Source organism: Monopterus albus, unplaced genomic scaffold (assembly GCF_001952655.1).
Source record: "Monopterus albus unplaced genomic scaffold, M_albus_1.0 scaffold215.1, whole genome shotgun sequence".
Lineage (NCBI taxonomy): Eukaryota > Metazoa > Chordata > Actinopteri > Synbranchiformes > Synbranchidae > Monopterus > Monopterus albus.
The window spans coordinates 999,928-1,014,190 of record NW_018128095.1 but is presented as its reverse complement, the minus strand read 5'-3'; positions in this window follow the sequence as shown (position 1 = coordinate 1,014,190).

Genomic DNA, 14,263 nt, shown 5'->3' with positions numbered 1-14,263 from the left:
TATATATTTTTTTTTTTCTTTTTTACATAGAAATGATTTTCTGAGGTAATTTTTTTTATTTTTAAATAAGTTACTGTCATGAGGACACACTGCTTTCAGATGGGACTGAATGGATTAATTGTTTATTATTTATAGTGTGGTTCATGATAAAAACCTGGTGCCGTTATTATTATTAAATATTAATATTGAGAAATTATAGTCCAAATCTGCTACAGTATAAAGATAATAATAAGGATATTTAAAATAAAGACAAGTTAGCAGGGGACAGTGTAAGACATTGTTTGGTTACTTGATGAAACATCAGTGTTGTTAGTAGTTTTCCTTTTTTTGCTGTAGTGTCAGGTTTGATCAAACTCTCACTTTTTTCAAGAATTTAGAAAATAATGTATTTAAAAACAACCCAGACCAAAGGTGTAAAAGGCCAAAGAACAATTTTAAATATGAATGTTTTCAAAAAGGTAGTTTTTTCACAAATCTAATACTCTCATTCTTTCACAGGCTGGGCATTGCCATGGAGATAGAGGCTTGACTCTGCATCAGCAAGTGAAGCATCTTCCACCATCCGGCACAATATACTGTAAACTTTATTTTTGTCAAACACACCTAACACCAAAATATATTTGTTGACCAAACATACTTTTGATTTTTTTTCTAGGCATAATAACATCTGCAGATTTCTATAAATTGGCATTATTTATGTGTTGATAAGATTCTTTTATGTTTGTTACTAAGTGTATATGTTTCTCAGTGCTACAAATAGAGGTTTTTATATTTATTTCTGCAATCAGAATGAAATCACCATAATAAATCCACTTTACTGGAAACCAAATCAAAGTATAAATATATAAGAATAAAATTACAGAAATAATAAAACATAGCAGCTTGATATGACAATGTTCCCCAGGTCCCACAGTGCCATGGAACAAACTGTATGCTGTATAAAAAAACTGTTGTCTTCACCTGAAACTGGAAGGTCAGCTACAGCCAATAAGACGTTCCAGATCTTCCTTGTAAGGCACAGGACTCCCTCCAGATGAACACCTCCATGTGCAGCAGTGTCAGAATGCACATTTCCGGTAGCTGATGGCAGCATTTTCTCCCCACAACCCCTGGCTTTGCTCTTCATTTCTGACAGATACACCCGACGGTTCCAACTAGAGGTGTAGGTAAGGAGCGCCAACTGGCTAATGATGTCAAACATCAGGCTGGGATCCTGAGCCAAACACTGCTCCAACACTGATGTGCCTGCTGTACATCCAGGTGTTTAATTTGTTCCTATAATAAAATGATAGTTAAGTTTTAAAAACTGAGCCAAACAATATTCACAACTGAGATACAGTATGTAAGACTAACTATTACATGGGGTGCAATGGATAACAGACTGATGATGATATAAATACATGTTCAAATGCAATCCTTGTGTTGTCAAATTTTCATGAGCAGTATCTTCAGCACTGAGCTCCTCGGGGGTTGGGCGTGCTCAATGTCTTCTGCCCCATCTTCCACAGGCCCAGCACCTTATCCACAGCTTCCCCTTCTACCAGTTCGTTTGCTAGTAGGAGCAGCCATGGGGTGAATTATTCTGAGCTTAAATCCTCTGTCTCTAAACTCTGGCTGTATCAATATATGCTGAAAAAATTTAACTTGCCTTGCATTGCAAATTAAATACAGTAAAAGGCTACTTTCCTGGCTTTCCCATCTGTAGATAAGGTACCAAAATAACATGCTAATGTTAGCTGTTACCTAACTAAGTAAATAAGCCAATATGAAGCTTTTGCTACCACATTTTCAAAAACATTATAATGTACCTGTTTTCACAAAGTTAGATTATTTATTACACATAGCTAATGAAATGAAGATGAGGTATTTGATGAAATACAGCAAGGGTACAGTCACTGGAAAACATTTTTATCTAGTTATGTGGAGTAAAACTTGTGTTTCCTTCGGTGTGCAGCTCTATTAGCCTCTGCATGCACAAGACCCCTCTCTGTAGGAAGGGGCTGCAGGAGGCAGGGTACAAGCTTAGCAGAGAGGCAGAGTGAGGGACCTGGATGTTGTACTTTTTCAAATTCTCAAACGAAATCCACCCAATTCTCAGAGCTACAGGTCTCAGCTTTAAGAGAATCCACCCTCTCAGCAAGCTTGTGCTCTGAATCATGATACTGGAAAACAAATAATATCAACTGTATTCCTTGGTATTTTAAGTAAGTATATCAGGATGAACAAATGCATCACCCAGCAAAGGAAGCTATGCTGACTGTTGACCTTGCAGGCTCACATCACACCTGATACAGTGTGAATGTGTTGTAAGAAGAAAGCAGATTTCATTGGTTTAAATAAGACATTCCCATGAAGCCTGATGTCTGTTGGCCGTGGTAAAACTTTGGGGCAGAGGTAACATTGCTGCAGGGTGTGAAATAACTGCTCTAAACTAACATGATGTGAAGGTACCAACAGCTAGTTGTACCTAAATCCCTCCAGGCCACGTTCTTGTCCATCACTGTGGCCTAAAGCAGAACATCTACTTTCAGCAATGAGGACAGTGATCTGGTCTCACTGGGCCTCATGCTTTGTTTTGTCTCAATGACAGTGAAAGGAGCTTCCAGCTGTATGTATGAAGGCTACAGTATTTACTTTTGGGTAAAATTCTACTCTTTATAATTTAATAATGCAAAGTAAAAAGAAAACAGGGAACTGTGACCTCCAGTTATGAATTATCAGATGGTATAAAATGCTTAATCTACACCAATTACAAAAATGTTTAAATATGTTTAAACTCATGCAGTGCTTAATTTGTAAATTATAAGATCCTGGAATATCACTTGTTGATGGACCTGGCTTAGCAATGTGGGGTGAGAAGGTCCTGAAATGGAAAAATTCCTTTGGTGACCAGTGTGTTTGTGTAGTTTCCACATTAAGTAAGGAGCTTAGGGGCAAAACATGATTTGTTGAGTGTTTCTAGCAGCCAATAAATCACATAAGAAGACAAACATTTGTGAGTGTGAGTTATAAATGTCAAGTGCGAGTGATGCAAAATACATTAGAACTGTGAGGCTAGGGCCTCTAATCCATTCAATCGATAGCAAGAGTGACATCATATTTGGGGCCTTATTCCTCCACAACTCATTAACATAATATTCGGTGCCAAAGAAGAGTCCTACAGAAATGCTGACAGGATCCTGTATAGAGAGGCCAGGAACACAATGACAAGGGGGAACAGAGTAGGAAAGAGGGGCTACTCTGAAAAGCTGAAAAAAACACTTTTCAGCCAATAACCCCTTGTCTGTGTAGAGAATCCTGAAAAATATCACTGGCTACAGGAACCCCACCCCACTGTGGATGACCATCAACTGGCAGATGACCTAAATGTATTTTACGGTAGGTAAACCCCACCCCCGCAGTTTGCTTACTGGGCAAACATGTCAGTGGATGATGCAGTCAACATGGTGTTGCATTACATCCTGCAACACCTCAACTCCCTAGGCACCTATGCACGGGACCTCTTTGTGGACTTCAGCTCGGCGTTCAACACCACCACCCCAGACATCCTCCACTCTAAACTTAACCAGCTAATGGTGCCTGCCCCCACCTGTCAGTGGATTACCAGCTTTCTGACAGGAAGCAGGAGGTGAGATTGGGGAAAACCACTAACAGCACAGGTGCCCCCCTGAGGGATGTGTGCTCTCCCCTCTGCTGTTTTCACTCTATACAAATGACTGCACCTTAGAAGACCCCACTGTAAAACACCTAAAGTTCACAGATGACACAACAGTCATTGGTCTCATCCGAGACAGTGACGAGTCAACCTACAGACAGGAGGATGAACAGCTGATCATGTGGTGTGATTGCAACAACCTGGAGCTGAACACCCTCAAAACAGTGGAGATGAGTGCATATGTCCCAGGGGAGTTGAGGTGTTGCAAGATGTAATTTAGTGCTATATTGACTGCATCATCCGCTGACCTGTTTGCCCAGCAGGGGGTCTGTGATGTCCTTCAGGTGTATCAATCCACACTAGGTGTAGTATTTCAACTTAAAGAAGCACATTCTTATAATGATCATACATGGCGGTAACCATCGTGAGCCCCCATCACTGGTTTTTGCACTGTTAACTTAAGTTATACATTTTATGGTTAGTGCAATTGATGGCTGTCTACACAGAAGGCTGACTGGCCACTCTGGCATTTGACAAACTGTGCAGATTACCAGTCTGCCCATGACAAATGCCAAGATCATCATGTTAACATATTCAAAATGGCAGTGTTAATATGGTAATGATTAGCAGGTGTAATTTAATACTATGCTTATCATTTTGCTTTAAAGCTTCAGTGCCTTATTATTCTGAAAGTACAATTAATTGGCAAAAAGCATAAAAACACATGCACTGGCTGCAGAAATTGACCTGGGGATAAATAGTGAATTACAGAAACACTAAAGGAGAGAAAAACAGGGTCAGGCAGAAACAATAGACTTTTATTACATACACTGATAATTCACCTTTTCTTAACTAAAATGATTAATAACACAAGTCAAATGCCTATTTATAGTCAGTATTTGTTTTGTGTTGAACTATCATGCATGCTAATTACACTTTGCTCTGTGCTTTAGCTCAACAATTCCTGTTCAAGTAACCAACAAGTACCTCAAACACTGGAGCAGCAAATCTGCTTTCCAACATCTGTTTTGACTGTTCTCTGACTCCTCTCACTTTTATATATGCAACAGTGGTGTTTGGCAGTCAGTACAAAGATAGAGGGAAGGAGGTGAGAGGACATGGAACTAAAATAAGCGTGGTTACATTTACAAGCGTTATATTAGTATATTATATACAACTAGAGTGAGTTGCAGATAAATCAGCATGAAAAACCCACAGCAAATGTCCAGTTTGTTATAATTATGTGTGCAAGTCAAACATACAAAGCTTTTACTAAAGATTTGCTCTTGCTGTCTTTCACTGTGTTCAGTGTGTAATTTTAAGGACAGAGTACCAAAGTCATGAAAAACAGAAATCTCTAAAAATGGCAAGACATTATTTTGTAGACTTAATTTACATAACTTTATGGGATATGTAATAGCATGTGCAGACTGTGGCGCAGCTAAGATTCTAATGTCTGCTTTTTGGGTCATTGCTTGTTTTGTAAGTATTCAGACAAATGGTTTTCTGTAGATAGAAAAAGCTGTAATTACACTCAATACACAAGTCAAAGGGTTTTAAATAATCAGCATGACAGATATGGGTTCTGCTTTTAAAATGAATTGTTCAAAAGTGTAGGGATTTGGCAAACATCAGATCATTAAATAATGCACAGGCTATTATCAGATACTCTCTTTCTCACTAGTTTATACATACAGTATGCCCCTGAGATCCACCAAATGATTGTAAGAATTGTTGCTCATAACTAACATGTGGATGTTTTCATCCAACAACATCAGAACACTGGCCAAACAAGAGAGGCAAATTGGAAATATGACTATTATGTAGTAATTGTGAATTTTATCACATGGAAGCATTTTTCCTTTTCAGGTTAAGTAACTGAGATGCAAACAAAAAGAAGCACAAACAAGTTCAACTTACAAAGACACAAAATGGAAAGGGGAGTTAAAAATACAAAGACGTGGTGAGTTAATAAATGAATAACAGAGTTTAAATCCGTACTAGAGATGGGATGCAAGATGAGTGGAATTCCTCGTGTGTTTGAATATACAGTACTTGGCTAATAAAGCTGATTTTGATTCTGATAAAGATATGAAATAACAATGAGAAGTCTGTGGAATACCTGTGTGCTGGAATATTTGTGGGAGCCATCTTCTTGTGCTGCAGAGTTAAATCCAAGAAAACAAGCTCCTTATAGATTTGTGTTGCAATGATAGACTGGGTAGTGTTTTTGTACTACACCAGGAAGGCTTCATGTGGCACTGTTGGTGAAGTAAGGTGGATGTGTGCATCTGATCAGGGCAAGCTACATGGGAAATAAGCCTATACATTTAGAGTAAATTATATTTTCCTACATGACAAAAGACCTAGGACTCTCTACAGAATGGGATGTAATAAAGTTAGACTTTAAACATATACATCTTAGAGATCGGAACTAGGGAATCCTCTTTTGTGTTCTCAGAATTGTGATGAATCTACTGAGTGACAGTTTTCATACAAAAACAACCCAGTCATGGCATTTTGAACTGTTGTAATCAGCACATATACTGTAGCTACTACAGATTACTCTGAGTGGTACATTATTAATTACCAATTTTTGTGTGACAACTGCAAGGGAATTAAACAATTTCTTTGCCATTTGCCTACTTTGTCAGGTATTTGTTTAACACGTGTGAAAACAGATCAACACGTATGACTTTTCATTTATACCCCCCCCCCAAAAAAAAAAAACAGACAAACAAACAAGCTGAGCAAGTTGACACAAAAAATAGGCTGAGAAGAAAAAGTGGCAATGTGCTGAGCACTCATGGGAGTTTGAGATGAACTCCGATACTGTGTTATAGAGGAGAGGCTGAGGGAATCCACTGACTGACAAATTTACATTGGAAGGGACCAGAGCTGGTAGCCACATGCTCTGTGGCCAGAGTGCTGGCACATACACCAACATGCTGGGGCTGGAAGTTTAACACACACAGGGATACAGATGTACATAAGCACATTGCTGTCAATAGACCTCTTTTATGGCAGACATAACAGACACAGCTGTATTTCATTCAAGTGGGTAAATTCCAGGGTTCTGTATTATGCCTGACAATTCATGGCTTAATGGGAAACAACAAGCATAAGCATAAACTTTATTGCCAAGTATTATCAAAAATGCAAGGAATTTGACTCAAGCACAATGAAACAAATCTGTCCTTAATGTTATTTACACCTGAGTGTAAATAACATTTCTACTATGAGAAGTGCAAGTGTCTGCTGTGAAAAAGCAGCTTGGACAATAATTGGAAGCATGGAGGTACATTCAAGTCACCACAAAACATCAAGTGTCATTAGAACAGCCTAGTTTAAGACTTGCTTGTGCCCAGGGGCACAAACACAGTTTTGGGGTTTCAGACAACATCAAAATTTATTGAGAGCCCTACTCTTTCTTCCCTGCTTTGTATTCAAACAGCACAAAAATACTTATACACAAAATTGTCTCTCCATTGAATTAGTTTTATTTATACAGACTGATGACAAATAAAGGGAAAGCATCAGCATTATTAAGTGTTTTAGTAAGACTATGGGCCACTGTGGTCCTTCATACAGCCTACCGAATTGTGTCACATTTTCCATATTTATCCTATAGGGCTCTAATTTAATTGTTTAATCATTTTATTTGAATGTCCAAATTCTTAATGTGAAATTTACCCCCTATGAACAAAAGCATTTTTTACTATTCAATACTTCTGCATGTATCTGTTATCTCAATTTACTACATATTAGAGAATAGAATAAGCAATCGACTTGTATAGGCGGCAATGAAGAATAGAGGAATAAATACCATTCTTTGATATAAAATTCCCTCATGTAGTGTTTGGATGTGTTAGACAGTCTAATACTTAGCTCTTTTAATTCATCACCTGTCTGTATACCCACAGTCCTCAAAAAGTTCGGACTACATTGTTTCTGTGGCTCCACTCTATGTAAGTCATGAGCCACCATGACAACAATACCAGGATCCGGAAACTTGCCAGTTGGGCCAAAATAACAAAAATAGTCAAAAATTAGTTTCTTCGCATAGCAACTCCACCACCATCAATGTGTGAGTATGAGTGTGAAAGGGTGAATCTCTAAAGTGCTTTGTCCAGGCAAGCTAGAAAAGTACTATATAAGTTCAATCCATTTAACTATTTACCTTTAAACCTCACACATAGGGCAATAAGAACACAGTTCAAACACAAAATGACCTGGGCAAAAAGTCTGTCCACAGTGCAGTGTAAATTGAGGTGGATAGCAAAACACAAAACTTAGCAAAGTGGCGCACAACAGGAGAAGCATGAGCTAACCAGTGACCATAAACGATGGTAATCTCACACATGAAACTCCAGTGGCAAACTTGAAGCAAAGAGACAAGTCAAAGAAAAGTATAGCCATGGCTCTAATCCAGGCAGACATAAAGAATCATAGAAGATTTGGTGAACCATGAAGGCTGAGGGCAGACTGATGAGCTGATAGGATACAGCTACGTACAGTATGTGTAACTGGAGGAGGTAAAGCGGAGGCATAACCAAGACCAGGAGAGGAAGTTTACCCCAATAAGAGTCCTCAGCCAGAAATGCAGAGACACAATAACAGTTGGGCACACCATGTGCATCTTTGGAGTTTAAACTTACAGTTTTTTTATCAGCCCAAATAAACACTTATGGGAGATTTTGGAGTTACCAAATGAGGGTCTGTGGTCAACAGTCAGACCACCATTGCTAGTTAATGGGTTCTTTGACCATGCTGTGATACAAGCCTGTCTAGGTGCATGCACAATGCTCATGATATCCTAAGAAGTGCTGTGCAGGACATGCAAAACCTAAAAGATAAAAAGATGACATTGTGTTCATTGAGCGTATATATGAATTTTTAATAAATACCATTTTGATTAAAATAATTGGCTTATGACCATAATGAAAATTTAAATAGGCTAATTAGTTTACCAATGGTGCTCTTACATGCTGGTATATAAACAAACTTGTCAGACTGTGTTTCCTCAGTGGAAAATCTTACTGATGTCTGACCTGGTGAGGCCACCAGTATGCTAGCAATCCCCCAAACATTCAAACTCACGTCCCTTAAAGAGGAAGTGATGTTTCACACTGACTGGATAATTGCACGTTACACCCAAAACATACCCCGCTTTAATGAGGAGATCAAGGACAGCCCTTTTGCTGCCTGCACGGACACTTGAAACATTTTTTCCCCCTTGTCAAATTATTGAAATGAACATGGATACACCCAAGCACCACTTGCGCTAATAAATTTTGATCAGATGCTTTGGATCCTCAAAATACGGCCTTTTATGTTAATTCTTCCTTTCATTTCACCCGTCTGTATCTGATAGTAAAACTGTGCTGTTTAGCCAGCCATCACCTGGCTCTGCTCCGGCTATCAAGCACCCGCTTTGAGGTTTGGACTCGGTAATGTTCCTATGGCAACAGAAATGTGTTAAATTGTGGGTAGCTTGTGGGCAGAAATCCCATTAGCTAGTAGCTTGTTTTAAAAAAAAAAGGCTAAAACATGTATTTATTCACATTAGGTAATAAGAAATGTGTGATTAAGACAATTTACAAAAAAGAAAATCTCAAACCAATCTTCATTTGAACATTTTGAATTTTGCCATCTTTAAACACAATTCCACGCTTGCATCTATAAACCTGCACTACTAACTATTTGTAAATTAACAAAAAGTAAAAAGAAACTAAAACAAATACATATATAAATTAAATAAAGATATAAAGGACCACTCTACTTTAATAAAAATCTGTGTATCACTACTAAAGATGTTTAATGAGGGGAATGTAACTGAAGGAATACATTTTAGGTAATCACATTAGGTGATGTTACAGGAATAATTAAACATTGCATTACAATTTTAAGCAAGTATGCAGTTACATATGTGTTATAGATGTCATCTGCACCCTGGATTGAAGGTAAAGTCTTTATCCAGTGTTTCACTGTACTTTACACAATTAGAAATAATAGAAAATAATTCCATCAGTGCATAAAGAGGCTGATTATACAAAGTGTCATGGTTTTTTAAAATTTCAAAACAACAGGATAATTGGACCCACATGCAGTCATTGGGACAGATGGCAGATGCAGTGAAAGGGGACTTTAATAAAGTTAACAAGCTTACAAAAAGTCCAGGTGAACAAAACCAGGCAAGGGATACAGGAAGTTCAAAGCATGCTGGCAGATAACCTGAACAAATAAATTGTCCAGGGAAAACAGGCAAAGTCCCAACAAAAACAGAAGATCCAAAACTGGCAGGTGAAATTTGCAGTCACAAACAGCTAAATGGCTTAAATACTATGGCTGGCAGAGGACTGGGAGAAACAGACCAGTATACATACCCTGAGACTGACTGGGGAATGGGAAGCAGGTGTGCAAGTGCGCAGGGTCAGGTGAGGGGGGACAGAGGGACAGTCCAGGCAAAGGCAGTATATGGAAATGACCAGAAAATAACAAAACCCTGAGGAGGTGAGGGACTGGGTGACAGAATAACACAGCCAGGGCTGGAATTGTGACAGTAAAAACTCTTCTTTGTCAAATGTAAATGAAGATGCCAAACCTGTAGTGTGAATTTCATAGATATGATCTTGTCTCAGGGGAAGCAACATAGTCAAAACAGGATATTTTGCAAAAGACAAGTTTGTTACCAATAAATTAATTTCAAAAAGCAAACAAAAGACCAAAATGTGGCAGCTGGTAACAATGCTGATGTGGCTGGCTGGAGAACAAAAGGAGGGACTAAGTGGGACTTGATGGAGCTTTTTAAGGTGGACCAGCTGGTGTCAGGAATCAGGTAATGATGGAAGGAAACATTCAGTGTACCTGCAAGGCTCCACAGAAATTAGTACAGCACTACACATGAAAGTCACTTTCGGCTTTTCCTGTTTAGGGGTCGCCACAGTGAATCATCACACTGACAACTCGCATGTTGACATCTGATACGTGTTTTTACGCTGGATGCCCGTCCTGACGCAACCCTGATTCACTATACATAATTCTTCTTAAAGTTTCAAATGCATACTTATTTTTGACCTAATTGTCCTGAACATGAAGGTGATGAGGATACAATTCAAGCAATCTGTTCATTTTTATCATCTTTTTACTGACCTTTACTAATGTAGAAGGTTTTATGTGACATTTCTGATCAGTAACTAGAACTGAAAGCTTTTTGTGCTTGAAGGAAGTGAACTGCTGTTTTGAAGAGATTGGCAGCCACTGGACTGGGCTATAACCCTAATCCCCGGATATTACAGAAACAATCTGGGAATTAAAGGAATAAGCAACTCAGGGTGGTCAGCAGGCCAAGCTGTACAGCTTGTCCCTGTGGACTTCTAAGCAGGCACAGAGCCAAAACACAAAGGGGCAAAGCTGAGATGGGTTTCACCCTGATATAAAAATTGTAAATAAGATTGTGCTTTAAAAAACTAACTAAATAAAAAACATATTTAGCTGTGTAATGTCCTTACGTTTCACACTTTAGAGTTGCCAGCTACAACCAACCTGAAACAAATAAGATCAGTTATTAACACTTACTGAAGAAACATTTTTATGGCAGTGCATGGCATATGGTGGAGATGCCAGACAAATGGTATTTTTGTTGGTTACACAAAGAAATCTTGTCTTGACTACATCTGTTTTGTGTTTTGATGACTCATTGTGAAGAAAACACTCAAAAAGGGTGTATCAATAGCCATCAAGCTGTACAATACCATTCTGGTATCAAGGGTAAGTGATATTTGTACTTATGCTGCTAGCCTTACTTAAAGGTGGATGCTATAAGATATTTTAGTGGTAGGTACGGTCAACCAAGCCCTTTTTTTCTACTCCAAATCTTCCTAATTATAGAGAAATGTTTCCAAAAAGTTGTTGTCATTGCTTTTAAAGCAACCCCAATGATACTCAGATTGGCAGAATGACGTTGCTGGTGCTCTTCTAATCTTTTTTTGACAGTTTGAAAAATGTATATGTATATAAAACCTAAAGTGGCATGAAGCACATTGATGTTGTAGTGTCACCAAGGCAAGAAACCACCCTGAAAAGACTGATGAATTCAAAATATCAATAATTAATAACCCAATTTTGATTGTCAGGGAGTGAGAAAGCATATCTGCTTTGGCGTTTCCCAACTACAGACATTGTATGTTAATGCGCTCACTCTCCGATTCCCTTTATACACCAAATGTGAGATTAAGATCACCTAACCTAGCCATTGTGGATCGAAGACAGTCCTTCGCTTTCACTTTTGACATGACTCACAGTTGGAATACACATTATAAGCTTCACACCTCTGACCTCAAGAACTCAAAGAACACACGGTGTTTACTTTCTTTATCTAAGCTCATTATCTCAACAGGACACACACAGGAAAGAATGCAGGAAAGAGACCAGCTCTACTTCTATTACAAGTTTATGGCAGCTATAAAACCAACTTAATATTTTCTTCTTTTAATAACTATGAAAATGTTCTTAGATTTTAGAATGAGGAATTATGTTAACTGACATTTGTGTGAAATGTCCAAAAGAAGTTTAGAGATGTTTTGGTGAAAACTGATATCTAACTCTATCTATTGTACATGTGTTTCAGGTTGGGCACACACTGCAGGATTTTATAATCAAAAAATGCAAGAGACCACAGACAGCACAGACCACAACAGCTTTAACAGATTTTTTTCACATTTTAATCTTAAGAGCACACACACTAGCTGATTCAGTCAAGAGACAGGACCACACTCTTGTTGTTTTTACTGAATGATTTCAGAGAAACAGATTCTGCAGACCAGGGATCTCTGTTAGAATTTGGGGTCAGGAAGGACCAAGAATGCAGACCCAGACATTTGTCATAAGAAAACCACAATCCAAAAGAGAACAATCTGAATAACTGACTGTTTCACACCATTCACTTTTACGTGCTTTGCTGGAGTTTGAACTGCTTGACCACATAGACATAACTTGCAGTCATGAGACATAAGTGAATGAAGGAAATGTTGAATATGCTGTACTAACTAGCTTTCTAAATGGCAGTTACCAAACTGTTACCACCTGTTTTGTAAGAATAATAAGTGTCACTGTGTCTGGGACTAAGGCCTAACAACAAAGGATGGGGATGCCATCATGGCTATGGAGATAACATAAAAAAAAATAGAATGAGATTATTGGAGTATGCGAGTTACTATTACTTGTAAAATTTACCCCAAACACGCAAATGATCCTCTTGCTAAATTGCAGCATTATTACTCTGCTTTTAGGCGTGTGTTTTCCAATTTGATCACCATATGACAGGCTTTTCGCCACTGTTTTCATAAAGGTTATTCAATCTTCTCCTTGTCCTAATTGTTATTTTTACATATTTTATTTTTTATTATAATGCAACACTGATATGTAACCAGCTTTTATTACAAAGGGGATGTACCCCTTAGGACTTTAATACACTCATCGATAAACTCATAGCAAATAGTCACTGCAAACAAATGGAGCTTATTAAGCAGTCCCCCAGTCTGTTTGCAGGGCTCTGCAGTGCAGTACTGGCTGTGCGGCAGTATGCAGCCTGCCCTCTCTTTGACTTGTCTATTAAATGGATGGTGCTTTTGGCAGCAGAGCCCACATGGCTTGTTTGCTCTGGGTATAAATAATGTCTGGTCTCCCCAGCAGGTTATAGACACTGCAGACTGCTCATTACTGAAGATAATCCACCCCAGCACCACAAAGACATGTTGGCTGTTTCTGTGATCCATAATGGGAAGGGCCATGCTTAAAGAGGAGCCTCACATTCGGTAGCTTTATAGACCAGAGGTGAGAGATGTACAATATCTTCAGCTGAGAGCATGATTTGTATGTTGGGCAAAGTGGAGATGTTTTTGCATGGCTGTAGAATGTGGACAAGGTGTGTCTGGACATGGAGACATCCAATTGTGGTATTCAACATCTCTGGGTTTTTTGTATAGTATACAGTATAGTATTCTATACCGTAAGCCTTGCATTTGGAAACTATTGGGTGTCCAGTCAAGCCCCAGTGTGAATGGAAACACATACAGTAGGCAACACAACCACATCACTGGACTATGTTGTGAAATCCCTTATTAAATTTAGGTGCAACATTTATTAACATTCGGTGTCAGTGTTTTTGAAATTCCTGCTTTCTGTAATATCTGTGCATGAAAACTATGGTATGGTGAAGGTTAGGGAAGGGGCAAGAAAGACTGTCCACTACAGAGACAGAGCGAGTGCCAAGTAACCTAGTTACTTGCCTAGTGCAGTTACTTGGCTGCTCAAAGTTTTATGCAATAATAACGCTTTAACACAATTTCCAAAGACTGTATGTAGGAATTGTCTTCCAGAGCCACCACTGTAACCAAGAAACACAATTTGTATGAAGATGAGGAAGCTAAAGTGGAGGAGGTGTTGGAACAGACACAGTTGGCTCAATGGAGACTACCGGCCCGCTCTCGGTAATCAGTTACCTCAGGGTCCCTTTAAGGTACATTTAGTTGTGGAAGAAGTAATCAGTCAATTAAAGTGTTTATTTGTCATATGCACAGTTAGGAAACATGTTTCCCTGTACAGTGA